Here is a 27352-nt window from a genome sequence, read left to right as displayed (position 1 = left end):
ATGCTACCCTCCCTGCCACCATCATCTCTACTCTCCATGTGAATTTTGTCATGAAGGAATCATTTAATAGAGGTATTAACATAGGATTTGCCATTGACCATTTTGAGATTGAAGCATTGCTCAATGTCTGGAATTTAATATTTGTCTTGATAAGCAGTTTTTGGTTTACCTTCAATTTTCTGTTAATACCACCAACCATGCCACCACCACAAAACCATTATCATACCACCGCAGCAAGAGCCAATCATACCACCATCACAACCACTATCATACCACCACCACACAGCCATTATCATACTACCACCACACAACCACTATCATACCAACACTACTTTGTCACCAGTACCACCATACTACCATTATCACCCAACACAACCTTGTCACCAGTACCACCATACTACCATTATCACCATCATTATGCTGCCACCACCATCATCATAATAGCAAACTTCCTCTGCTTCACCTGCCACTCACACCTTGGCTCACCTGTCCAGGCCTTTATTTTCTTGTCCTATACTTTCTCCTCATGCCGTATAATACACTTCAGAGAGTGATGCTACCTTTGTAGTTTGAGGTACGGTTTAGCAGCCAGAAATTTTCATTTAGGAAGGCATCTCTTTCTAAAATTGTCAGACATGGTCATTTTCTTATTCCATTATTATGGTGTAGGATTTCACAGCCAGAAATGAAGTTATTGGGAAGTATCTTTTAACCTTAGTTTGCAAGTCAGCAACACTTACTGCTTTCCGACCTTTGGACCAAGTTGAGCTTCCAGAAACTAAGTTTCAGAAGCTTCCCATCATCTCACTTGTAATTCCCTTTGCCTTCTTCAGTTGCTTCGAAATACTACATTCTAGAAAACCGTTCTTTCCATTTCGTTTTTGATATTCTTTGCCTAGTTTCTCATGATTCTTTTTGCTTTGCTTCCCGCTGTGATGCCCTTTGCCTTGCTTCTCATTTATGATACCCATATCTATGCTTCTCATTTATCATGTTTTTTGCCTTTCTGACTGTGGTTTAATTTGAGCTTCCAAAACTTGTTTTAAAGAAGCATCCTTTCACCTCAATTGATGTTCTTTGCCTTGCTTCTCATTCATGATGTTCTTTGTTTCTTTGGTTTGATTTGAGCTTCCAAAAACCAAGTTTTAGTGAAGCATCTATTCATCTCTAGTCAGGCATTTAAAGGCTTAGGTTTAGGATCCACTTTTTCTTGGTCTTTCCTGTGTAATTCCATCATACCCATTCCATTCACTTTGCCATCTTTCATGAGTTCTTTTGTAATGGCCTGTCAGAGTCTCATCTTAATGCATAGCATTAAGATTAAAAGATAAAACTTTGGAAGGCCAATTCTAAACCATTCATAGTCAGGTATGAGACTTATTAAAAAGTGTTCAACTCCTTTTATGGTGATAGTATAATGTACAGAACAGAAGACATAAAGTTGAAAATGGCAGACCATCTTCATAGGTTCTACTCACAGCTTCTTCCTCTTACCCTGCCTTTCCCTAACCTAACTTCATTTTCCTTACTTTGCCCAGCATCTTCCTACCCTGCCCAGCCTCTCCCTACCCTATCCGGTCTCTCCCTAAGTTACCCTGTATCATCCTACCCTGCCTTTCTGCTCACTACCTTACTCTACCTGTCCATATCATACCTTACCTTACTCTGTCCTTCCTCCCTCTACCCTCCCCTACCTCCCTGTCCAGTTCCTGCCTCGTCTTTCCCAATGTTTCCTCTTACTACCCTACCCAGCCTTTCCCTGACTCTCCATTCTCAGCCCAGTATCATCCTACCTTACCCTGCCCTTGTCTTATCTTACTCTGCCTTTGCGTAACCCACATTGCTGCTCAGCACCCTACTTTACCTCTCCTTACCATTATTCTGCCCTCCATCTGCTTACACAGCCTTTCCTCTCTCAACCCTCCCCTGCCTTCTTTACCTCACCCTGTCCTACCCTTCCACTCCTTAAACTAACCTATGTGGCACCACGTTTACCAAACTCGGCCCTGCCATCCCCTATCCTGTCTAACATCTTACCTTCATGTCATCCTCTATCCTACCCTACTCGGCATTGCCATCCCCAGCCTTGCCCAGCTTCTTAGTACTTAACCATTTCAGCGTCCTTATTTTTTCTTGTCATCCCCTACTTTGCCATGGCCTACACTTATGTACATCTGCCTACTGTACTCATTTTTTCCTCTCCCTGCTCTTTTCAATCTTTCCCCACCATTCCCTGCATCTCCTTGTCTCTCTCTGCCTTTCCTTGCGTCTTCTTGGCTCTTCCCTCTGTTCTCTGCCTCTCCTCACCCTTGTTTGCATTTTCCTGCCCCTTCATTCTATTCTGTGCATTTTCTGTCCCTCTCTGCATCTCCCTGTGCTTCCCCTTACTCTCTAATCTCTTTCCTCACCATGCCTATCCCTCTCCCCCTCCCTTGCTCCTCTTGTCTTTCCCATCCCCACTGATCTTCCTCCTCTCCCTTTTACTGCTATCTCTTTCCTGCCTTTTGTACACCCCTACCTACCATCTCCTTTACCCAGCCCCACCTCAACTCTCTCCCTTCCCCCCTCACCTCACCTCCCGTTCTCCTTTCCCCATTACCTCATATGCCATTCTTGTTTCCCTCTCTCCTACCTTGCTTATTCTCCCCATTCCCTTCCCCCAGATGCATCCCTGTTATCTACCTCCCTCCCTGTGCCTGTGCTCTGCATTCCACCTTTACTTCTCTGATAGCTGTTCCCCCTGTCCTGCCTTCCCTCCACCACTGCACTACCAACGTTCATCACCACCCACCTCCACCACCACTCTACCAGCTTCACCCGTCCTCTACCACCGCCCTACCAACCTGACTCCCACTTCACCACTTCCATACCTACCTCCCCTTCACCACTACAATCACACCACCCTAACCTGCCTTCTACAGAACAGCACCACCACCAACCTGCCTGCCTTTTCCACTCAGACACCATCAACCTATGAGCCTTAACACCTGTTCTCCCCCCCTCCCCATGCTGTTGCTGTTATGTACTTCCACCTTACCTTCCACGAAATGTTGTAAAATAAAATGTCAATAAAGGATCTTGTAATAGGGTTGTATTTATGAACCTTCTGTAGGATACCCGACACATTTAGGTTGCATTTCCAAGGTGGAATGCACCAGGGGTTTTTTTAAAGGCAGGGTAAAAATCCATATTTATAAAGTTTTTTAAGGGTCATATTTATAAAGATTCTTAAGGAAGATTTAAGATTTTTTATAAATATGGCTTAAGAAAAATATGAAGAATCTAAATTCTTCATATTTATAAATATTCTTAACTTATAAAAAACCATATTTATAAAGATTCTTTAAACTCCTTTAAGAATATAAATAAAACCCTTAAAAATCTTTATAAATATGGATTTTTACCCTGCCTAAAAAAAAAATCCTGGTGCATTCCACTCTGAAAATTTGACCTAAATGTGTCAGGGGTCCTACAGAAGGTTCATAAATACAATCCTGTCATAAATAACTTTTATTAACATTTATTTACAATTAGTTACATTCATAAAGATGCCCTAGTTGAAAAATGTGAAACATTCTAAACAAGTTTTGATAGTTGTATTTACTCCAGTTTCATGTATTCACATTCTTCAACTTGGGCATCTTTATGACTTAGATTTATAAATTCCAATGAATCTAGACACTCAACTTAAGTCATATAAAATAAGGCATTCACATAATCTGTATCTGTATAAATAAAAAAGAAGTGTAGGATAAATGGTTATTTCTATAATTTGGTTTTAAAATACCCTAACTTTATTAGACATTTTCATAACCTTTTTCAAGCGTGTAGGTGGGGGAGAGGGTGTATAGGTGGATGGAAGCGGGTGTATAGATGAGGAGGAGAAGGGAGCCTACACAGTAGGTGAGGGGGAGGGAGGGGGTATACGTGAGGGGGAGGGAGGGGGTATACGTGAGGGGGAGGGAGGGGGTATACGTGAGGGGGAGGGAGGGGGTATACGTGAGGGGGAGAGAAGGGACGGATAGGTGAGGGGGAGGGAAGGGACCGATAGGTGAGGAGGAGGGAGAGGACATATAGGTGAGGGGAAGGGAGTGGACATACAGGTGAGGGGAAGGGAGTGGACATACAGGTGAGGGGGAGGGAGGGGATGTATAGGCAAGGAGGAGGGAGGGGACGTATAGGTGACGGGAAGGTAGGGGACGTATAGGTGAGGGGAGGGAGAGGATGTACGGGTGGGGGGAGGAAGGGATGTACAGGTGGGGGGAGGAAGGGATGTACAAGTGAGAGGGAGGGAGGATACAAGACAGAGGGGATGTACAGGTAGGGGGGAGGGAGAGGATATACAGGTGGGGGGAGGGAGAGGATATACAGGTGGGGGGAGGGAGGGGACATACAGGTGTGGAGGAAGGAGCATACAGGTGGAGGGCAGGGAGCATACAGGTGGGGGAATGAGGGGACATACAGGCGGGGGAAGGAGGGGACATACAGGTGGGGGAATGAGGGGACATACAGGCGGGGGAAGGAGGGGACATACAGGTGAGGGAAGGAGGGGGTGTACAGGCGGGGGAGGAATGGGTGCTCATGTTGGGGGGAAGGGGTGTACATATGGGGAGGGAGGGGGCATACATGTGGGTGGAGGGGGTGTACAGTCGCCAAACTCTCCATCTGGGCCACCTAGCTGCGAGAGGTGGGTAACAGGTGCTGGCAACAGTGTATCTGTTTGTTCGTGCGTACATGCTCGACAAAAGTTAGGATCATCAATTCTCTTCGTCCATAGTGAACCTCCGTCAGAGTCAGAGTTCATCCCATAGATGGCTGGGTACGGAGTTGGGTGGGAAGAAAAATGTCTCAGGAGTACGGCGGCTCTCCTGTCGGCTCAGTCAGTTGCGTGAAACTTATCACACGAATAATCGTTGGGTGCCACAAGTCGCACTGACCAAGGCCAAATAAATATGACCCTATTAATTTTATAATAAGGTAATATATATAATATTACGGTGTAAATATATACTATTATACATAATATAATATATATTATACTATACTTATTTGGCCTTGGTACATGCAACCTGTAGCACGCAACACTTGCATACGACCGGTTTTCTGCAACTGGTCGAGCCGGTGGGAGAGCTGCTTAAGGGGAGAGCTTGGCCAGGGCAAGCGCCAGGCGGGGGGGGTTACGTTAGTTATATCGCCAATGATAATAACTGCCGAACTAGTTTTTGAGATCCATTAGCATTCTACTAAATATCTGAATTCTTACCAATACCAAACATTGTATTTTCTATGTTATTTTTACATTGTTACCATAACATGTTAATGCACTATATACTACCATTGCTCCAAGCCTTTATCTCTCACTCCCTCCTTACATCAGAAATTCCATTTCATAGGATTATCACTTGATACCATTATCAAGCATAGGTTGAAGAGGAATGCATTCACCTAACACCTACGTCTGGTTACAAGTATGATTACCTGCCATATTCACATCATGAATGACACTGACCCATAAACATAAGGATGATGTTCAACCACTGTTAACGGTTGCTTATTTCCTTGTTGGTAGTACTTCAGGTAGATGTTTTTGTGTGTTCTGTGGCACACCACAAAGAGGTAAGAGGTTAAAATACTGTCACCTCAACAGGCAAAGAGTTTACGCATACTGTTGTCGAATGTGGCTATTACATCAGCTATGATAATGACTTACTGTGTCATATTTCATATGACTAAGGTCATAACAGCACACCATTATATTCCATTCATCAAACGAATGACTGAATTACACATTACAAGGAAAACTGATTATAAGCGATGCCACTTACGTGTGAGGTCACACATTTACACGCTCATCGATTATTCACCGAACAACATTATCTCACATTATAGCAAGATGAAGACACCACCTCTTAGTACATTACAGTAGGCAATTTTTTTTTTTTTTTTTTTTTTTTTTTTTTTTTTTTAAGCACAATTGTTATTGATTCATTAATTGTTGGGACATTTATATCACCACTGTCTGTGATATTACTTATGTGATTGTTAAATGCAACATAACGAACATAAAATTATCATTACGGCTGGAACTGTTTTTTTTTTTTTTTCTTTCTTTTTTGATCCCACGAACCTAGGCGCTTTAGCGCCCGTCACCAAGGCCCAGGGTGTGAGGATATAAGATGTTGGTTGCAGACTGGCTGCTACTAAGACCTAGGTCATAAGATAAGGGATTGGTGTTTAATAGGAGAAACCCATCTCTCCTGACGGAGGGTGGAACCACGTCACACGGATTGGCTGGCGGAAGCATTAGCTACCACGTCACCCACAGTACTGTTTCACATACTTAATATTTATCAACTAGTAAAACAGTTGCTGTGTTTGGAGGTCAAGCACAATGATCCATGTAATGATTAACTGATAAGATGCTTAGGTTTTCTATTGTTAATACTGACAGTGAGATGCATAAAATTTACATTAATAAATACAGTATAATAGGGTACGGTTGCCCGTTATCCGCCCAATGAGCAATCCTGTAACGATTAATGACCTAACTTATCTAATCCTGCCTCGGATCAAGAATGGTATTTCAACAGGCTTAATGGAGATTGGTCCAGGACCAGCAAAATGTAAAACGAACAGTCAGGCACCGGTAACAATGTTTCTACCGTAAGGGCTGGTCACACGATGGTTCTTTCCCCCAATATTCAATTAACAATTTTTAACTATGGGTTTATCATGTAAAAAAGAATACGTTTATAAATATGTAATATGTAAAGATGCAGTCTTTAACATTATTTTACTTATTGTTTTCAATACTCGCATTATCCAATACTTTCAAGAAGTTCCTTTGAAATTCTATCAGTTAAAAATTGTCGACTGAATATTGAGATAACACTGACTGAGGTTCACTACGGAAGACGAGTGTTGATGATCCGAACTTTCGTCGAGCATGTACACACAAACCAACAGATACACTGTTGTTAGGACCGGTTACCCACCTCTCGCAGCTAGGTGGCCCAGGTGGAAAGTTTGGCGACTACATGTGTGGGAGGAAGAGGCATACATGTGGGGGGAAAGAGAGGTCGAACATGGGGGAGGAGGGGATATAGACGGTGGGAGGGGGCATACAGGCTGGGGAGAAGGGACGTACGGGCAGGGGAAGAAGGGGTGTACGGGCAGGGGGAGAAGGGGTGTACGGGCAGGGGGAGAAGGGGTGTACGGGCAGGGGGAGAAGGGGTGTACGGGCAGGGGGAGAAGGGGTGTACGGGCAGGAGGAGAAGGGGTGTACGGGCAGGGGGGTTACATTCATAAAGATGTCCAAGTTGAAAAATGTGAAACATTCTAAACAAATTTTATGATAGTTGTATTTACTTCAGTTTCGTGTATTCACATTTTTCAACATGGAATCTTTATGACCCAGATTTTTCATTCTTATGAATCTAGACATTCAAGTTCAATCATATAAAATATTGCATTCACATAATCTGTATCTATATAAATAAATAAAAAAGTGTGGGATAAATGTTTATATAATTTGGTTTAAAAATACCCTAACTTTATTTGACAACTTCATAACATTTTAAGGGTGTGGGTGGGGGAGAGGGTGTATAAGTGGAGGGGAGGGGATGTATAGATAAGGGGCAGAAGGGAGCCTTTAGGTGAGGGGGAGGGAAGGGGCACATACGTGAGGGGGAGGAAGGGGACACACAGGTGAAAGGGAGGGAGGGGATGTATAGATGAGGGGGAGGTAGGGGACGTATAGGTGAGGGGGAGGTAGGGGACGTATAGGTGAGGGGAGGGAAGGGATGTACAGGTAGGGGGAAGGGAGGGGAAATAGAGGGGGGAGAGGAAGGGATGTACAAGTGAGGGGGGGGATACAGGTGGGGGAAGGAGGGGATGTACAGGTGAGGGGAAGGAGGGGATGTACAGGTGAGGGGGAGGGAGGGGATGTACATGTAAGGGGGAGAGAGAGGACGTACAGGTGGGGGGAAGGGATGGGATGTACAGGTGGGGGGAGGGAGCAAACAGGTGGGGGAAGGGGACGTACAAGTGAGGGTAGGAGGAGGCGTACAGATGGGGGAGGAGCAGGCGCTCATGTTGAGGGGGACGGGCATACATGTGGTGAGGGAGGGGGTGTACATGTGGTGAGGGAGGGGATGTACATGTGGGGGGGGAGGGGGCGTACATGTGGGGGGAGGGGGCGTACATGTGGGGGGAGGGGGCATACATGTGGGTGGAAGAGGGATCGTACATGGGAGAGGAGGGGATTTAGGTGGTGGGAGAGGGCAAGGGTGTACGAACAGGGGGAGAAGAGGGTGTACGGACAGGGGGGAAGAGGGCATATGGACAGGGGGGTAAGGGGGGGTACAGACAGGGGGTGAGGGGCTGTACGGACAGCGGGAAGGGGGCAGAGCATACAGACAGAGGGGAAGGGGGCGTACAGACGGGGGGAGGGGTTGTGTAGACAGGGGGGGAGGAGTTGTGCAGACAGGGGGGAAGGGGCATACGGACAGGGGGGAAGGGGTTGTACAGACAGAGGGGAAGGGGTTGTACAGATGGGGGAAGGGGGTGTACGGACAGGGGGGAAGGGGGCGTATGGACAGGGGAAGGGGGTGTATGGACAGGGGGAGAGGAGGCATACAGACAGGGAGGAAGGGGGCATATGGACAGGGGGGAAGGGGGCGTACGTACGGACAGGAGGAAAGGGGGTGTACAGACGGGGGAAGGGGGAGTACGGACAGGGGGGATGGGGCACATAGGTGGGGGAGGGGGCATATAGGTGAGGGAGGGGGCATACAGGTGGGTTGAGGGGGCATACATGTGAGGAGAGAAGGGGGTGTAAATGTTGGGGGGGAAGGGGGTGTAAATGCTGGAGGAGGAGGGGGCATATAGATGGGGGGAGGAGAGGGCATATAGGTGGGGGAAGGAGAGAGGTATAGGTGGGGAAGGGTGGGTATATAGGTGGGGGAGGGGCATATAGATGGGGGGAGGGATGTATAGGTGGGGGAGGATGGGGAATAAGTGAGGGGAGGAGGGGGTACAGGTGGGGGAAGGGGGTATGTAGGTGGAGGGGAGGGGGTGTGTAGGTGGAGGGGAGGGGACATATAGAAGGGGGAGGAGGAGGAAGAGGAGGTAGAAAAGAAAAGAAGAGGTGGAAAGGGGAAAAGGAGAGGAAAAGCAGGAAAGAGAAGAACACAAGTAGGGAGAATGAACAGGTTGGACAAGGCAACAGAGATACAGATGGTAGAGACAAAGGAGGAGGTAGGGGGATGGAGAAAGGATAAAGGTGGAGGGAGGGAGGAATGAGGAAGGGGAAGGGAGGTAGGAATGAGGAAGGGGGAGGGAGGTAGGAATGAGGAAGGGGGAGGGAGAAAGGAATGAGGAAGGGGAGGGAGAAAGGAATAAGGAAGGGGGAGGGAAAAAGGAATGAGGAAGAGGGATGATTGATAGGAATGTGGAATGAAGAGAAATGGTTAAGGAAAGGAGGAGAGAAATAGGGAGGGAAGTAATTGGAATGGAGAGTGAATATAAAGGTGGGATGCAGGTTAAGTGGAGGTAATGAGTGGCAGCGGGGAACATAAGTAAATAATAATACATTTACAAAGTAGTAATGCAGATATAAGAACAAACTCTGTGTACAGTCCATCCAAAAGTATCTCAAACATATCTGTCGTTACATTATGAAAAAAAAAATGTACAATATCCAGCAACTTTACAAAACTGATCATGGCTGCTTTTTTAGTGCATCATTAATAGTTGACTTTATATAACATATAAATCCATTCAGAAATGTTTGCCTTGATTAAAAAAAAAAAAAAAATGTTCACTTCAACAATACCGTTTGTGAAACCATTAAATCACCTGGCTGACCATACTTTTTGGAAGAGTGTACAGTAATGCAAAATGTCAGGTAGTAGTACTGTTCCACGTCTATAATTTAGAAACTCCTACCTAATGTTCTGAGGATTTTGTCTGCCTGTAAAAATCACAATACTGGGTTTCCAGACAAGTGCTTATAAAGACATAAATGCTGGGAAGTGCTGCTGATAAGAGGGCAGCGAGATGATGATGTGGAGGTTTGTCACATCATATGATTGTGGTATGCAAGATCAGGCTGAGAGGAGTGAGGTGGACCACAAGACTGAGAGTCGAGAAGCTAAGGATTAAAGAAATGACAGATGAATACAGGGCTAAAGCAGGGGAGGAGTTGGAATCGGTGAATTGGAATTAAATGGCTCTGGACAACTTGTGGAATGCATATAGGGACTGCTTAGTTAGGAAAGCTAAAGCAGTGTGGTGTGACAAGAGTAACAATGAAGAAGAAAGGTACAACATGGTGGGATGAAGAGGTTAAGAGGGCAAAGGAGGAAAAGATGAAGAAGTGGCTAGAGTGAATACACGACAGGGGCTCAATTAAAATAAGAATATATTGAGAGCAAGAAGCATGTAAAGAGACTAGTGAAGAGGAAAAAGATGGAGGCAAACGATGATATAGGAAGAAATGTGAATGCAAATTACTTTGAAAATAGGAAGTTATCCTGGAAAGAGGTGCGGAAATGTAGTGACAGTGGAAAGAAATATGAAAAGTGCGAAGGATGTAACAGCCGTATGCTTAAACACATATGGAGAGGCCCTACATTGATCCCTATTTTACACACTAAGGAAAGCACAAGCAAGCCCTCAATTTTTACACGGTATGCTAAGAGAACATTAAGGGAAAGGGGGCGGTTGGTAGCCCTGCATGACCAGTTGGTACGTCGGATGTGCTCCTGTGGGAGTCGCCGTGACTATTCTTTGTCCAAACGATGTCAATCAGCACCAAAACAAAATAATTTCCAGTAGTTTTTTTTATATATCAGCACTTATTTGTATGTATACTTTATATACTATTATAGTAATAAACTTTTCAATCAATACTTATGTTGTAAATATGATAGTTAGCGCTGGAGATGGGTCAGGTTAGGTATGGATAAATTTGGTTAGGTTAGCTTAAAACAAGTTGGGATAAATAAAGCTGGGTTGAATTACGAAAAGTTACGTTAGGTTTGGGTAAATGAGCACTGATAAAGGGCAATTTCGCTGAAAAATACCGTTCTAAGATAGCGTTTGTCAGTCTTCACGCACAGGTTGGGATAAGTTTGGTTAGCTTACCATAAACTAGTTAGGTTAATCTAAAATACGTTAGGTAACGTTAGGAGAAATAAGGTTGGGCTGTTAAGAAAGTTTAGGATAGGTTTGTTTAAGTAGGCCTGCAAGGGTAATTTTGATCGTATATGGCGCTCTAAGATGGCATCCATCCGTCTTCGTGCACCGCAAGATAGTGGCTGTCCATGAACAAACACCGCTTTTTAAAGCACTTTTTACCACATTTAAAAGAAACGAAAAACACTGTAACTTGAAAACACAATTCGGGAATACTTGAAGAATTCCATGAAGGGCTAAAGCAAGGAAAAAATGCAAAATAAGTTGGTCCTATGTCTCCTTAACGATTACCAAGGATTATGAATAGAATGCTGCTGATAAATAACTAAAAATGGTATTATAAGATAATGAAAAACAGTTTCCAGTGCCTGAGATTAAAACGCAAAGATGATCCAATGCAGGCACGACGCTTCATAGTTTGGCCTATGAGCGAAGAACAGTACATTTCTTGTTATATATATTAACATATATTATTACCTTTGGCAGTGACTGAACGTTCTATATTCAGATAAATCACATGGGTAAACGTATAAAAGTGGTTTACACATGTCAATTTTTGGATCTCGCCTACTATTAACTACTCTTAAAAAATAAAAATGACAGTGCGTGTCACCGCCAGGGCAGAGACGGGCCCGAGTTTGACCTACTACTCAGTAAGGTACAGCCCGCGTGTTTTAATAACCAACGGTTCAGTTCCCGTGTATGTTTGCATTGCACTTTTAGGAAGTTAAAATATTTTTTACATAAATTATCTACATTATTCTATGCCTTCTGGAGGTACAGAGTTACTTTGTTACGAATAATTAAATATAGAGTTTGCGAAAGCCAAGCATTCCTCCCCTTAAGAAAATGTTGGAACAACCCCTATATATTGAGGGAAGTCTTTCCCTACTTAAACTTTAAGCATACCGTTTTGATACAGGGCCCTTAGGAAAGGCCCTACATTAGCTTTAAGCACATGGCCATAAGTGGTAGATTATTAACCCATGGGGATGAAGTTACGAACAGATGGAACAAATATTTTGAAAATCTGATGAATGGGAATGGAGAGAGCAGGGCAGCTGTAAACAAGAAGGGTTTTGGGGGTGTGCAGAGTAGGAATGCAATGCCAGGAAATGTGACACTCGCAGAAGTGAAGGATGCTGTCAAACAGCTTAAAAAATGAGAAAGCTGCTGGTCCTGATGATGCATATGCAGCGATGATTAAGTGCAGTGGAGCGAGCGGAAAGAAGTGTTTGTTGAAGATATGAATGAAGACATGGATAGGTGAAACTGTGCCTGTAGCATGGAAAATAGCTGTGATTGTACCCCTGTACAAAAATAAAGGTGAACAAAGTGAGTGCAAGAATTACAATGGCATAAGTCTACTGAGTGTTGTAGGGAAGGTATATGGAAGAATTATACAAAAAGTAAGAGAGATATCAGAAGGCCTAGGGAGTGGTGAACAGGCTGGTTTTAGGAATGGCAGAGGATGTGTGGCTCAAATATCTGCAGTGAGGAAGATAGCACAAAAGGCTTGTGAGATGGACTATAAGGAGTATATGGGATGTATGGGTCTGCAAAATGCACATGACAAAGTAGACAGAGAAGGACTGAGGAAGGTTTTGCGCATGTATAGTGCTGATGGTAAGTTGCTAGGTGCCATTAAGAGTTTTTACGATGGTAGTGAGGCACATGTAAGGGTAAATGGGCATCTAAGCGAGTGGTTCACGATCAATGTGGGCATGCGACATTGTGTGATGTCCCCATGGTTGTTCAATACTGTATATGTATGGATGGGGTGATGAGAAGTTAAAACATGAGTAACAGAGAGAGGGATGGTGTTGGTAATGAATGGTGATGGATGGAATACCTCATATTTGATGACTGCTGATGATGCAGTATTACTTGCAAATACCAGACATGAACTTGGTAGACTGGTGCAGAACTTCGTAGATGTCTGTCAGCGGTATGCCTTGAGAGTAAATGTAGAAAAAGGTTACTGAGAGAGAAGGTGACTCCCAGTGTGATGTTACAGTGAACGAAGGGAGACTGGAACTGGTGAGAGAGTTCTAATGCCTGGATACAGAGACAAAAAAGAGAGGAAAATGTGCAAAAGCAGTGGAAAGTACAGTGGCACATGGAACAAAAGTACCTGGTGCTATGAAGGTCTTGATAAGAAACAGAGGCTTGAGTATTGCAGCTGCACGAGGCTTACATGAAGAAGTGTTAGTGCCAATTTCAACATAAGGGTGTGAGACTATGGTGTGGCATTAAATTGAAAAGTCAAGAGTAAGAGCAGTGGAGATGGGACTGTTGAGGAATGTATGTCGAGTACAGAGAGAGGATAGGTTATGGAATAATGTGATTTGTGAAAGATGTGGAGTGAAGAAGCCTGTAGACAACAGAATCAAACACAGTGTACTGAGATTGTATGGTAATGTGGAAAGAATGGATGACAAAAAAGAGGTGAAAAAGGTATATCCGAGTGAATCTGAAGGAGGGAGGAGGCGACGAAGGCCAAGAAGATGGTGCAGAGATATAGTAGATGAATGTGTGAGGAAGAGAGGTATGAAAGTTGGTGAGGCTAAGGGACTGACAAGAGATCGAGCTGGCTGGATGAATTTTGTGCGGAGAAGCACATAACCAGGGATCTGGCACCCCTTTTAACGTGACAGAGTTTGGATTGACTCTATCGGACAGGTATATGCGAAGCTACAGTATGTGGTGAAACCTTTTGGCCTATCAGATGGAGCCAGGATTCCATAGGCTTGAATGATGAACAAATGGAAGCATAGCCCTTTGAACTGTACCGATACCGATACCACAAAATTGGACCGATACCGATACTACTACCAATATCGATACCAATGAGGGAGGGTGGTGCCTGCCATCTGAGGGCTGTGGCAGGGTCCTCAGTCGCTGATGCGAGGCTACCAACCTGTCTTGTACATGTCTATGGTGGCAGATGTGGCTCATTACCAAAGAATGTACTGTATTACTATGCACCATGTACTCAAAATACTATGATACTACAGTCATTCTATTTTATGAAGGCAGTTTGGGTGGGGCGCTCTGGGACCTCACACTGTTAGCTCTGTTGTCACATCGCCGCCGACACACATGTAATTATTTGTGTTCACCTCTCTCTCTCTCTCTCTCTCTCATATTTTAAGCTAGTAACTACTTACAAATGAATTTTAAACACTCTGCATAGGTGTAATTCAATAAAAAAGCTGTAGTATAGTATAAATCTCATAAGACTTGTCAGCGTTGCCTTTGAGACGTTGTCAGGTGGTGACACGAGGGACAGCCCTGCGTGAGTGGGTCATACTCGGTCAGTCTCCCGCCATGGAAGCTATTTATATTTATAAAAAAAAAAAAAAAAAAAAAAAAAAAAACTATAGACTTTTACCTCAGGGATGGTGTGGAAAAAAAGTCGAAAACAAGAGAAAAAATTAAGAAAATACGATTAGTAGTAGTTAATATATAATATGAGAGAGAGAGAGAGAGAGAGAGCGAGCACGTGTGTGGCGACGATGTGGCAACAGAGCTAACAGAGTGAGGTCCCAGAGAGCCCCACCCAAACTGCCTTGATAAAATAGAACGACTATAAGCAATTGGATATTACCAATAATTTATTTTTCATCCCTATAAAACATCCAAATTCTGTTTAACAAAATAACTTCCAGTGAGTGATATGCTAACTAAATTCCTTTTAAGTATCGGTAGTATCAGCAGAAAATCAGCCAATACCAATTCCAATACTCTAAAAATGGGCCGATAGCACCGATACCGATACATCGGTACATCTCTAAAAATTTCCCTTATTTTTTCACTGTTGTACTACCAACCAAAAAAGTATCGCACACATGGGGATCGATGGTTGTGAAAATGAACGAGTTATGCAGATGTACATGAATCTGTCAATATATTGCCTCAATAAATATACCATCCAAGATGTGTCAATTTATGTGATTTCAAGTTGTAATAATTAACATGGACAATATTTGCACTTCAACTTACAGGGCGCCCCATATATCACAATGCTTCGTCCATGTTTCACAATGATAGGAGCAGTAAGATGACTGATACTTTTTTGGCTGATTGTACGTACAAATACACAGTATCAGCATGAGACAGAAGTGCTGATGTCCTTCGATTGGTAGATTAGGTATTTACTCCACAAACTCCTTTGGCTTGCCAGCCTTCTTCTCTACTGACTTCAGCCTGCAACTCCAAGCCTGCCAGCTACATCTGATGTTTAACCTGTTGGGAAAGGTAAGAAGATGAAAATTTACTATACCAGTAATCTATTTGACTGACCTGTGCAGCTGAGAAGTATGAGGCAAGTAGGATGTGTCTGATACACGGCTGCTGATTGGCTGCCAATGATGTTACTGAAGTAAATGCAGACATGTATTGTTGTGCAACATGCGGATGTAGGTGTACACCATGGGTGGATATTATTAGTGCAACATGTGGACGTGGGTGTACACCATGGGTGGATGCAGTACAACACACAGACATGGGTGTACAGTACACCACAGGTGGATAATTTATTTTAAACATCACTCATTGTTTTATAAAACTTTAAAATGAACTTTAATTTTCTTTGATAACAGTAACTTTCAAAGCTAATTTTGACCTCTTTAGTTTCAAATATTATTCCATATTGAAATGGGCTGCTTATATTGCAGGCAATTAAAAAATATAAATGTCTGTGTTAAAATAAGAAGAGCTGTAGATTCAAACCATCAGCGGCCAAGCAGCAGGTGTGAATCAAACACCTTACTCGCCCCATACATCTCAGCTGCACAGGTAAATCAAACAGGGTATAGCACAGTTGCTTGAACTTTTATGAAAATTATAAAGTATCAATCAAATCTTAAAAGCCTCCATTTTCAGTATCTAAACCACAACATTATATAGTTTAGTTCCACCTAATCTAGATGTATTCAGGGATTAGATGTCTGGCAAAACATAACGCCATTCAAAGTGGCACAAGAAAGTTTGTACTGTTTTGTAAGCCTTAATATCCCAAAATAAATTCATAATGCACCAACTATAATACAAACACCAGCCTTCAACACACAAACCCCTTTAGTCTAATGATATAATTTACATTTCAATCTTGCTATTATCAGATTATGTTACTCAACTTACGGCAGACCTCAAGTAGTGAAGAGGCTAATGGAGGCTATATCTAACTCCTTCAGTTTTGAAGGTCACCTTTATGCAAAAAATGTCTGGTGGCTGCAAGAATGAAGTACAAAATACATCACCAAACTGAAAAGTTTAAGCCTACATAATGGTAGCTGGCAGTCCAATGTGCTCTCCTCAAGTTTGAAGAGTCAACCCACTACCCTTCAAAATGCCAGCTAAGGCTAGTATTTTAAGTGGCATGGATGGCTTCATAGCACCTTATAACATGGTGAATTGTTCTGCATATTAAACCTTAATCTTGTTATGTCATCTGTATCATTTTAATACTGACATGTCACAGGTGAGGGGCACCATTTTCATGTGGTGGAACTGATATGATCAAGTAACTCCAGTGCCTGATTGTATAAACATATCTCAATTTCTTCTTTATTACCCAAAAAGGAGGAAGGTGGACTACAAGAAAAAATTTCTACCTGCAGTTCACTGTGTTCACATTCAGATAATCCAAGGGTGGCAACTAGGCTGCTGCTGCAGCTACTAATACTATTACTAGCTACTACTGTACTACTATTACTAAAACTACTACTACTAGTGACCCCTCCAATTACCCGGGTTCCATTTGAGAATATCACCATTTACATGAAGATAAACCCTACCCTGATTCCTGTTACACAGGGAAGAATCCAGTTTGTGCAGGCAAACCCCAGAACCAGTCTCCCTCCAAAACATAGTCTATCAGATGCCAGCAGTCAAAAGCCCCATGCGGTGACCTGTCAACACAGCCGCCAAGCATGGTTGTCGTGCAGGCGCATTCTGTGTCCTCTTCCCTCTCCCTCTCTCCGCCTCTACAAGGGGCAGAGAGACCCCTCAGCCTCAGTTACACTTCTCTCCGACACCCAAGCACAGCTCCATTCCCTGTCATGGTAACTGATCGCTGCTTATTTACTACTCTGTACACTAATTAACCCTTTTTGCATGCCCAGTGATGTTCTGAGAGGTTGTATGTTTACTGCAATAAATATCAAGTATGATCTGGGGGGGGAGGGTCAAAAATTTTCAAAGCTAAAAAGATTTTGGGAAACTTTCATCATACCAATTAGCCTTAAAACATGGGTTTGTATGGTACAATTTGCATGATTCGATTTCCGCGAAAAATTCAATGATGCATTAGCCGTGAAACTGGAGGGGTCACCGTACTACTGTGTCTGACCATCTCACTCCCTACTTTTACTCCTGTCACTTTTTAGTACTCTTCTTTCCCCTTCTGGTGGTTCTACAGTGGGTGACAAGCCTAATGTTTTCCTACAACCCAGGAAACCATTTACCATGCTGGGTGGTAACCATATAACCAGATAACATGGTAATGTGGAGTCTACTATGGTGTCCCTATTAACTAGGCAGAGAGACAAATGTAGCATCCATCCAGGAACCAAACTTCCACACTTTTCCCCATGCATCATTGTTGCAGGGCTTGGTCAGTCACAAGGGAACATTGGTTCACTGCATAGGGTCCCCTGCAATGAGCTGTTGCTTGCCTATGGTTGATGGGTCTGCTTGGCCAGACAGACTGGGGTTGATTAACAACTAGTCCCTCAATTTACAATCAATTAAAACAAAATGTTCACCAGTTGGCTCCTTAAGGATAATGGTGAACTACAGAAGTCTCCATGGTTACTAGTCATATACTTCCCTATCCACCCAAAGGATACTGGTGGACTACAGGTGAAGGGCAAATTCAGTCTGCAGTCCACCATGTTCATGCACAGATAAGCCTGGGGACAAAGTAATTCTGCACTTCATGACTAGCATACAAATAAGCCTGGGGACAATAATTCTGTAAACTACTTTACTTGGGGGGAAAAAAAAGTAAACAAGGATTTTCTGTATCTTTCACCAAAACTTTCAACAGCACCTCTTCACGACTAGCATATAAATAAGGACTTTCGGTATAAGCTATACAACTACAGTTTTCACCTTAATTTGGCCAAGAATTATCCTTTGGCTGCTTAACTCAGTTCAGTAAAGAGACAGAGACAGAGAGAGAGAGAGAGAGAGAGACAGCAACAGTACTACATCTCTTCCAAAGCAATTCTTTGTGACTAGCATCACTAATTATAATCTAATGTCACAGCCGAACACTTATGATTCAAAGATGGTAACTGTAGGCCAAGTTAAAGCAAAGAGATGCAGTTTTACCAGTACCACACTACGATTCACCTACCGTAAATATAGGAAAAAATAAATGAACTGGTTTCTTTTCATCTGATGGAACTGAACCACTCCTAAAAGTTAAACAATAAGGTGTGGTTGCTGGGACACCAATCACCCAAACCCACTGGACCACCAGGCACCCAAACCCACCAAATTACCAGGCATCCAAACCCAATGGACCACCAGGCACCCAAACCCACCAAATTACCAGGCATCCATACCCAATGGACCACCAGGCACCCAAACCCAATGGACCACCAGCCATCCAAACACCCTGGGAAACCAGGCACTCAAACCCACTGGAATACCAGGCACCCAAACTCACTGGATCACCAGGCACCCAAACTCAAAAGGGCCACCAGGCACTCAAACCCACCAAACCACCAGGTACCTAAACCCATTATCCTAATCTAAATACACACTAACACCCCTAACATATTCAAACACCTGTCAACTGATCATCTAAACCAGAGGTTTCCAACCTTTTTAGCACTGCGTCCCCCTTTGCTAAAGGACTGTATCCATGATGCCCCCCCACCCCTCTGTTGCCTAAACAACGATGTTTTTATCCATTCCATAGCTATGGATGCTTACGAGGCTAAAGATAATTGTACTACTGTATTAATAACAAAACCTAAGCTCATATGTTTATAATTTTTTATTCCTCTGAATTTAAAAAAAAAAAACATTAAACCTGGATGCAAAAGCAATTTTTTTTCATTTCCCTGAAAAAATAAAAAAAAATACATTAAATCTGGATGCACTTTTGCAATAATGAATTGACGTGTTAAGCTGCTGAACACTTGGATAAAAGAAAAATTAGCGAGAAGGTTGGCACTGTTTCTTCTCTATGGGCAATCTTGGAGCAGTTTTAGATAGAGCACACTGCATGTCATTTTCAACATTAAGCGAAATTAACAACTCTGCATGCAAGGATTACAACTGACTGATGGTTTTATGTTATGGCAACACTACATGTGGCTGCTCAAAATGACAGTCGTGAAGTTTTCCTGTCAAAGTTTCTTATTCATACATATCTTTGGGAATACCCTGTATGCATCTGAATGGCCTAGTCCTATATTGAACTTTGATTACCCCACGCTCCCCCTAGCAATCTCAACCCTCCCCCCCAAGGGAGCTGTGCCCCCCAACCGATCTAAATGCAAGATCAGAAGTTTAAATTCTGTACCTAAAAAGGACCTAACAAATTCCACTTATCGGCCAATGAGACACTAAACCCATTAAACAATGATGGCCAAATTAAAGATGGTCTTCTAGCCTACTCAAGGATAAGATTTGTCAAGACTTTAAGGAAGGCAAGACCTGTAAATATTGCTAATACACCTGAAGATAATCCACCATACTCCCTGTGCTTTATATCTATAGCTACATACCAGTATCTACATTTACCTATCTATTGCTGTATATTTCTAGATGTGTTTAAACTTAAACTGTTAAAAGAGTAATTCTACAGACGGGATTATAAAGTTAAAAGAGTAATTCTACAGACAGGATCATAAAGTTTAGATTACTGCACATGGGAAAAAAAAAAAAAAAAAAAAAAAAAAAAGAAAAAAAAAAATCTTTCTAAACAAAAAAAATAAAATCTTTCCAAACAAAAACTGAACAAAGATCCATTTGTTAAAAGATACCTGGACACTGCATTTAAAAGACTGCCACTAGCAGATGAAAACAGTTATTCAAAGTAGCTGGTAAAAGGACAAATTCACAGTCACAGGGAAAAAAAAAAAAAAAACGATCACAAGCAGAACGAAAAACCAGTCACTAAAAAGGAAAAACTAGTCACAGGCTGATGGAACAACAGCCACAGGCAGGTGGAACAGCCACAGGCAGAGGAAAAACAGACACAGGCAGAGGAAAAAACAGACACAGACAGAGGAAAAAACAGCCACAGGCTGAAGGATAGACTGCCACAGGCAGAAGGAAAGACTGCCACAGGCAGAGGGAAAGACTGCCACAGGCAGAAGGAAAGACTGCCACAGGCAGAAGGAAAGACTGCCACAGGCAGAAGGAAAGACTGCCACAGGCAGAAGGAAAAACTGCCACTAGCAAAAGGAAAAACTGCCACTAGCAAAAAAAAAAAAAAAAAAAAAAAAAAAAAAAAATGCCTAGGCAAAAAGAAAAACTGCCACAGGCAAAAGGAAAAACTGTCATGGGAAAAGGCAATGGTCACAGGCAGAAGACAACAGTCACAGGCAGAAGACAACAGTCACAGGCAGATGGCAACAGTCAATGGCATAAGGAAACAGTCACAGGCAGAAGGATTTTTTATTTTTTTATGTAATGGCCCTGATACAACAGAGCTGCTTAACTGCCTGATTATAGAATATTAACCACTTCCCTCTCCACCAAGCCAGTTCAAGTTTCAGATGGGCTAAGGGATGAATTCAAACTGATATACAGTACTTTTGATTCCTTCTCCCTTAGCACCTCTTCTTTAGTGATTTACTTTTGGTTTTATTCTTGTTACCACCAGGGAATTTCATTGCTTAGGTAATATCAATGGCTCTGATATTTGAAGGATTTATAAAACATAAATGGACAATAAAATATAATAAGCATAATAAATCACTTAGGAAAAAGTGTTTGGGGTTAATAAAGCCTGTATCTTCCAGTTCAAAATGTATCTGGAAATAGCAAGAATAAAATGAAGTTATTTGGGTGAAGAAGTTAAAAGTACCAATGGAACTTCAAAATGAATAAAACTGCATACAAGACATTGCTTTACTGTCACAACACTGCTGTCCCTAAAATAAATGGCTAAGGAAAAGGTGTTCTTGAGCTTCATTTTAAATGATGGGGGCTCATGCTGAGTCTGGTTTAACCCCTAAAATAAATGGCTAAGAAAAAGGTGTCCTGGAGCTCCATTTTAAATGATGGGGGCCCATGCTGAGTCTGGTTTAACCCCTAAAATAAATGGCTAAGGAAAAGGTGTTCTGGAGCTTCATTTTAAATGATGGGGGCTCATGCTGCCCATAGAATAAACTGCTACAGAAAAAGTGTTTGGGAGCCTCACATCACTTATTTTAATTCAATCCAGGTTAGGGGATATTTTGTTGTGATGGAGTAAATAATGGCTACATCTTACTTCTACAGCTGCAAAACTAATGCATATTAACACAATGTAGTATAGGAAAAGACCTCTCATTCGGCATATGGTCTTATGGTATTTCCGGTCTTTCAGCGGTTTTCACAAATAGACCCATGCACTTCCAGCACATATCCTGAGCCGAATGGCCAATTTGGCGCTAGATCTAGCACTTTTCATAATAACTGGAGCCAATAAATATTAGATTTTCTTCTATATCTGGTGTGTTTCGAAGTGCAATTTAGCGCAAAAGTTTGAACAGTTCACTTATTGCTTGGCGTGTTTTAAAGTTGAGCTTTACGCTTTTGTAGATTTCTGCTTGCCAACACTGCATGCACTGTCGGTCATCATGACTCATGAGTGTCTGGCTTTGTGAGCAGGGCCTTTCAAAAGTTTGGAAACTTCTTTGTGCTATTTTACAGTCATCCTCTCATTCTCGTGTTGTGCTATGGTCTTTACAAGTGGAAAGCCTACTGGTGTTGTTAAAAAAAGCACCCATAAGGTGCTATCACCAAGATAATTGAATTGTTGAAAACACTGAAGGCAGGTGTTTCTAGGAAGAAGATAATGGAAGATTTCAGTGTGAGCTCTTCCACTATATTAAACAGTTTGACCTTAAGAAACAGAAGGCTGATTTAGCGCTTGGGGTTGACCAATAATACTTACTAGACACTATGACTGCATTGGGGTGACAGACCATGATTGCTAGAAACTTTTTGGCAGGTTTTCCAGGTCATTCAGCAGTTTCTGCTCTTTCAGCACCTGCTTGGTCCTGAAGATGCCGAATGAGAGGACTTTTGCTGTAGTTAAGAAAAAACAAACATTAGGGCTGAAAAGTGTTTGGGAGTTTCCCATCACTTTTATTTCATTCCTACTATGACTCAATGATTTTATCTAGCTTAGGGGATATTTTTGTAGTGAACTACCATACATCTTACTTCTACAGCAGCAAACCTAATGCTTATCAACAATGGAGTAGTTAAGAAAAAAACAGACATAAGGTAGAAGGGGTGAAAATAGTGGTTGCTAGGCTTGCCATTTAACTACAGTACGGTACTACACGAAGTGAAGGTATTCCTATACAGAAACAGTGTGTTTATAACAAATTGCAACAATACTCTTTGGTTACTTCTTCCTTAGTTACATGAAAAGGATAAATAGGCAAATAAAAAGACTGGGAAGTACAGTAGGTAGGTAGGTATGTGGGAAGGTTAAGGAAGCATGTTCAAATCTAACTTCCTAAGCTATTTAACTATAGGTTTTAGTGCACTAACTTTCCAACACCTATTAAGACAAGTTTTGCAGTACATGTATGCTTTACTTGAAGCATCAGAAAGACCTCACCAATTCTCAATGTCACTAATCAAGGAAAAACTGCCACTTCACCAAATTATCAATTTTCGTAACGTCGGTCAACTAAACTTCGTTCTTTTACAGGCCGTGTCACTAAGAAAAATATCGATAACCTTTTTCTCATCCATTTCATGTATTTGTCCAGCAAAACAAAAATAACTGAGGCTTATACGAAACATGTAACGCATCTTCGATACGAAATATTAGTACAGCATGGCTTTAGATTGTACATTCCGACCATAAACAAAAACCGTCATGTGTTGTCTACCCCACTGGACTGGGGTTGCCAAGTTGGCTACTTTTTTGGTCTAATTCTTCAAATTACACTCTTTTTCAACTGATTGTCTCCAAAAATCAGCTGGTTGGCTATTTCTTGTAATTTGACTTTTTTCCTAACATGTAATATGTTATACAGTATTATGATACCGTAATTTCTAAGTGATCCTTTATGTTACTTTTAATATCACGAACTCAGCCGTTACAAACTAACTTAGTATACCATAAAATGAAGTCATAAGTTTTCTTTCTATCGCAGGTGGTGCTTTGAAAAACGGCCATAGTGGCATATTGGCCAGGAGTCTCGTCTCAGCACGATTTCGGCTATAAACAATGTACAGTACACCCATACCCCATTATCCAGCATCGATAACTGGCACTTCACTATCTATCTATCTATCTATCTATTGCCAGACGCCTCAATCCCGTTTGGGGTGGCCACAAACAAATCGCCTCCAAGTCGCCCTGTCCCCCGCCATTTCACTACCCTGCTCCCAACTCACACCCCCCTCTCTCATATACCTCTCCACCCCATCCCTCCATCTCATCCTCGGTCTCCCCCTCCCTCTTCCACCCTCCACCTCACTCACATACACTCTCTTCGTCAGTCTTTCACCCTCCATCCTCTCCACATGGCCAAACCACCTCAGTGTGTTCCTCACAACGCTTCCTATCACATCCACATCAACACCACAACGCTCCTTTATATCCTCATTCGTCAGCCTGTCTCTCCACGTGACTCCACAAGCTCCTCTTAAATAACTCATTTCCACTGCTCTCACTCTTGACTTGTGTCCTTCCAACAACGTCCAAGCTTCACTTCCGTACGTTAGAGTTGGTATCACAATACTGTCATGTAGTAACTTTTTTACTTCCATGCTCACTTCCCTGTTTCTTATCACTGCTTTCATAAAAATATAGGAATATTCCCACAATCTGAACAATTTGAATGCCCATCGCCTCACTAGTTTGACACCCCGCCTCTCCAGTCCAACACCTTGCCTCTCCCTTAGTTTGAAACGAGGCTCTCCCAGTCCTCCCATCCTCCCTCCATCCCCTCTCTTCTCCCTCCCCCCATCCTTCCTCCATCTCCTACACTCAGCACTGCCAGGCATGTCTCCCTCCCTGTCCCCCTGTCTTCCCCCTTCCCTGGTTGTCTCCTCCATTCCCCCACCCCCGCTTGTCTCCCATGTGTGTGTATTTACCTACTGATATTTGTATTTACCTATTTGTGGTATACAGGAATTGAGCAATGCTCGTGTTGTCCTGTCTCCATATCCACATTTATCTAGTCTACTTTTACACACGTTTTTCTCCTGCACCACCTTTTCGTCTTAGTCGTTCCAAATATTTATGTATTTACCTAATATACCTAATTGTGATATACAGTGGGGCACCAATTTTCGCGCCTAATTGGGTCCAAAAATAATGCGCAAAAGTGGAATTAGCGAAAGTTGGGGCATTGTCTTTATGGCAAAAAGGCTAATTGGTTCCCAGTTATCCTAAAGTAACATCAGATTTTCATTTTCACTTGCAATACAGTACATCAAATCACTATTGTACATTGCATTGTGAGATACAAACAATAAAAACTGTACAGTACACATTATATGAGGAGAAACATACCACAGAGACCAGGTTGAGGTGATTAATGGATGTTGGGGGTAAGTATCCGAGGCGCGTGGCGGGCTTATTTAGCCATGCCAGACGTATTGGCACCACCTCTTACTGCCTCGCTACCACTCTCTCTCTCTGCCTCCTCAGATGCAACTTGATGCAACACTTCCACTCTGTGCTGAATTTCCCTTTGTGCTAGGTTCTCTTGAACAAATCCATCGAAATCTTCATCCAGGTTAAGCTCCTCTATGGCCATTGAACCGTGAGAATCCAACACAATGGAGCTAGCACGCTCGTACACAATGGCGGGAATGGGTGGACAGAGTGTTGACATGACGTCATTCAAGATGGCAGTGGGTTGCGGGCGGGCGGTGCAGGAAATTCAAAGTTCAAAATATTGTCCCAAACCCAAAATTTGTGTGCGAAAATCGATTTTTTTCAAGCGAAAGTGGAAGTTAGGGAATATTTGGTGCATGCCGCGAAAGTGGATTCTGCGAATCCTGCTGTAGCGAAAGTTGGTGCACTACTGTACACAAAATGTGCTATGCTCGTGGGTTCCCGTCGCTGTTTCTCAGTAAGTCAAATTTAGCTTTAAACTCGTTTAAGTTTTTAGACTGGACGATCTCTTTTTCCGGGCTATTCCATAAGTCTATACTTCTGTAAGGAAAGCTATATTTCTTGTGTGTGTGTGTGTGTGTGTGTGTGTGAGAGAGATGAGGGGGGGGCAGCAGTGCTGTTTGGCTTTCTTGCCTCCTTCCGTTCCCCCATCCTCCCCCATCCCCCTTGGCACAATGCCAGCTGCCTGCCTGGCTGCTTAGTTGCCCTGAAGCATTGTTGAACACCATGCATCCCACCATCCTACTCAACTGCATGTGATGTTTGATGTGCCATTTTTCAATAACAGTATTGTTTATGAACATAATAACATTACCTATGGTGTTTCTGTCAGTCTCTACTGATTAAGGTAGTGTATATGAGAGCTTGGGTTTGGGTCTGGAATGCATCCCTGGCTTTACTTCAGTATCTTATGGGGAAAATTGCTTCAATATCCGACATTCACTGACCGAATGCTCCCACTGGTACACAACATTGCTAGATATCAGGATATGGGTGTAAAGGTACTCGTAGAGACAACTATCTTCCCCAAGCCTCAATACAAAGCAGAAAAATCAAACCATCTGAAACATGCACAAGCTGAAATAGGGTTTTCACTGTACTTCACCTGCTGTAAATTTTCTTCAGATGAAACTGGGAAGATACCGTACTTGTTTCTCTGACTGTACAATTTTCATATGAAAAACTGAGATTTTCTTCAGCATTTTTCAAAAAACTGAGATTTTCTTCAGCATTTTTCAAATGAAGCACTGTTCTCTTGGAAAACTAAATTATATGGGTTTCAAGCCAAAGGTGCAGCTAGAGTCTCTGCAGCTAAAGACTTGTATACTGTATATGTGATGAATGCTGTCATACGCGGTCTTTTATGGCTTCTAGTATCTGTTTTACTGCATTTAACACACTAAGGCATATCTAAGAAATTACTGTAGTATAACTACTGAAGAATAATATCATGAAGAGCTTACGTACGGTGTATTAATAACTATCATTGGAGAGTTTTTAGAAAATATGCTACTTCTCGTCTCAGCAGGGGTAGCCCCACTTCCATATTGAACTACCTGGTGATCACTCACAACTCTGGAGTTAGTGACGCTGGGAATTCAATGCATATTCATCCAGTTAGTTTCCTGTATTTTTCTTACCATTATCAGTCAATTTTCCGTAGCTAGTTCACATCACTCGATTTCAAAAAATATTTTTTCTTGTCAATTTTAGTGTGATTTGAATGAATTTGAGCATTTTTTTTCAGAAATCATTCGTTTTTTATAAGGCCTATCCAAGGCAAAATACAGCTACCTATTACAGTACTCGGTAGTTAAGGATGCAGCCAGGTTATCTGTGGCAATGTTTACTGAAAATCTCCGACTGGCTGCATTGTTTACCAACCACCACTCCGGCCAAAGCAATGGTAAGCTTAATGATTTAACCAAACCTAACCTAGCCTCACCTGCGTTTGACTGCCAACTTTCAAAAAAAAAAAAAAAAAAAAAAAAAAAAAAAAGCATTAAGAATGTTAAATATTGCTGGCTACTAGCAACGTCAGTGGAGATCTGAGGTAATTATAGGATTTTTACATTAAACATACTCACTTCATGTAGGCTGCCTACTTCTTCCTTAGCCTTTATCATTCTTTTTCTGTGCCTGTCTTCCTCTTTCTCTCATCTTTCCTGTCACTTCTTATTGCTTTTCTTTCCTTTACAGGCGGCTTTACATTGAGTGACAATCCAAATGGTTTCCTGTAAGCCAGGAAACCATTTACAACGCCGGGTGGTAACTATATAACCAAACTATACGAGCTCCCTACGTGTCAACAGGTGGGTTGGTGGA

The sequence above is a fragment of the Coenobita brevimanus genome, chromosome 1, assembly GCF_032717465.1.
Source record: "Coenobita brevimanus isolate Jiangsu-jjx chromosome 1, ASM3271746v2, whole genome shotgun sequence".
Taxonomy (NCBI): Eukaryota; Metazoa; Arthropoda; class Malacostraca; order Decapoda; family Coenobitidae; genus Coenobita; species Coenobita brevimanus.
This window is presented reverse-complemented; position numbering follows the sequence as displayed.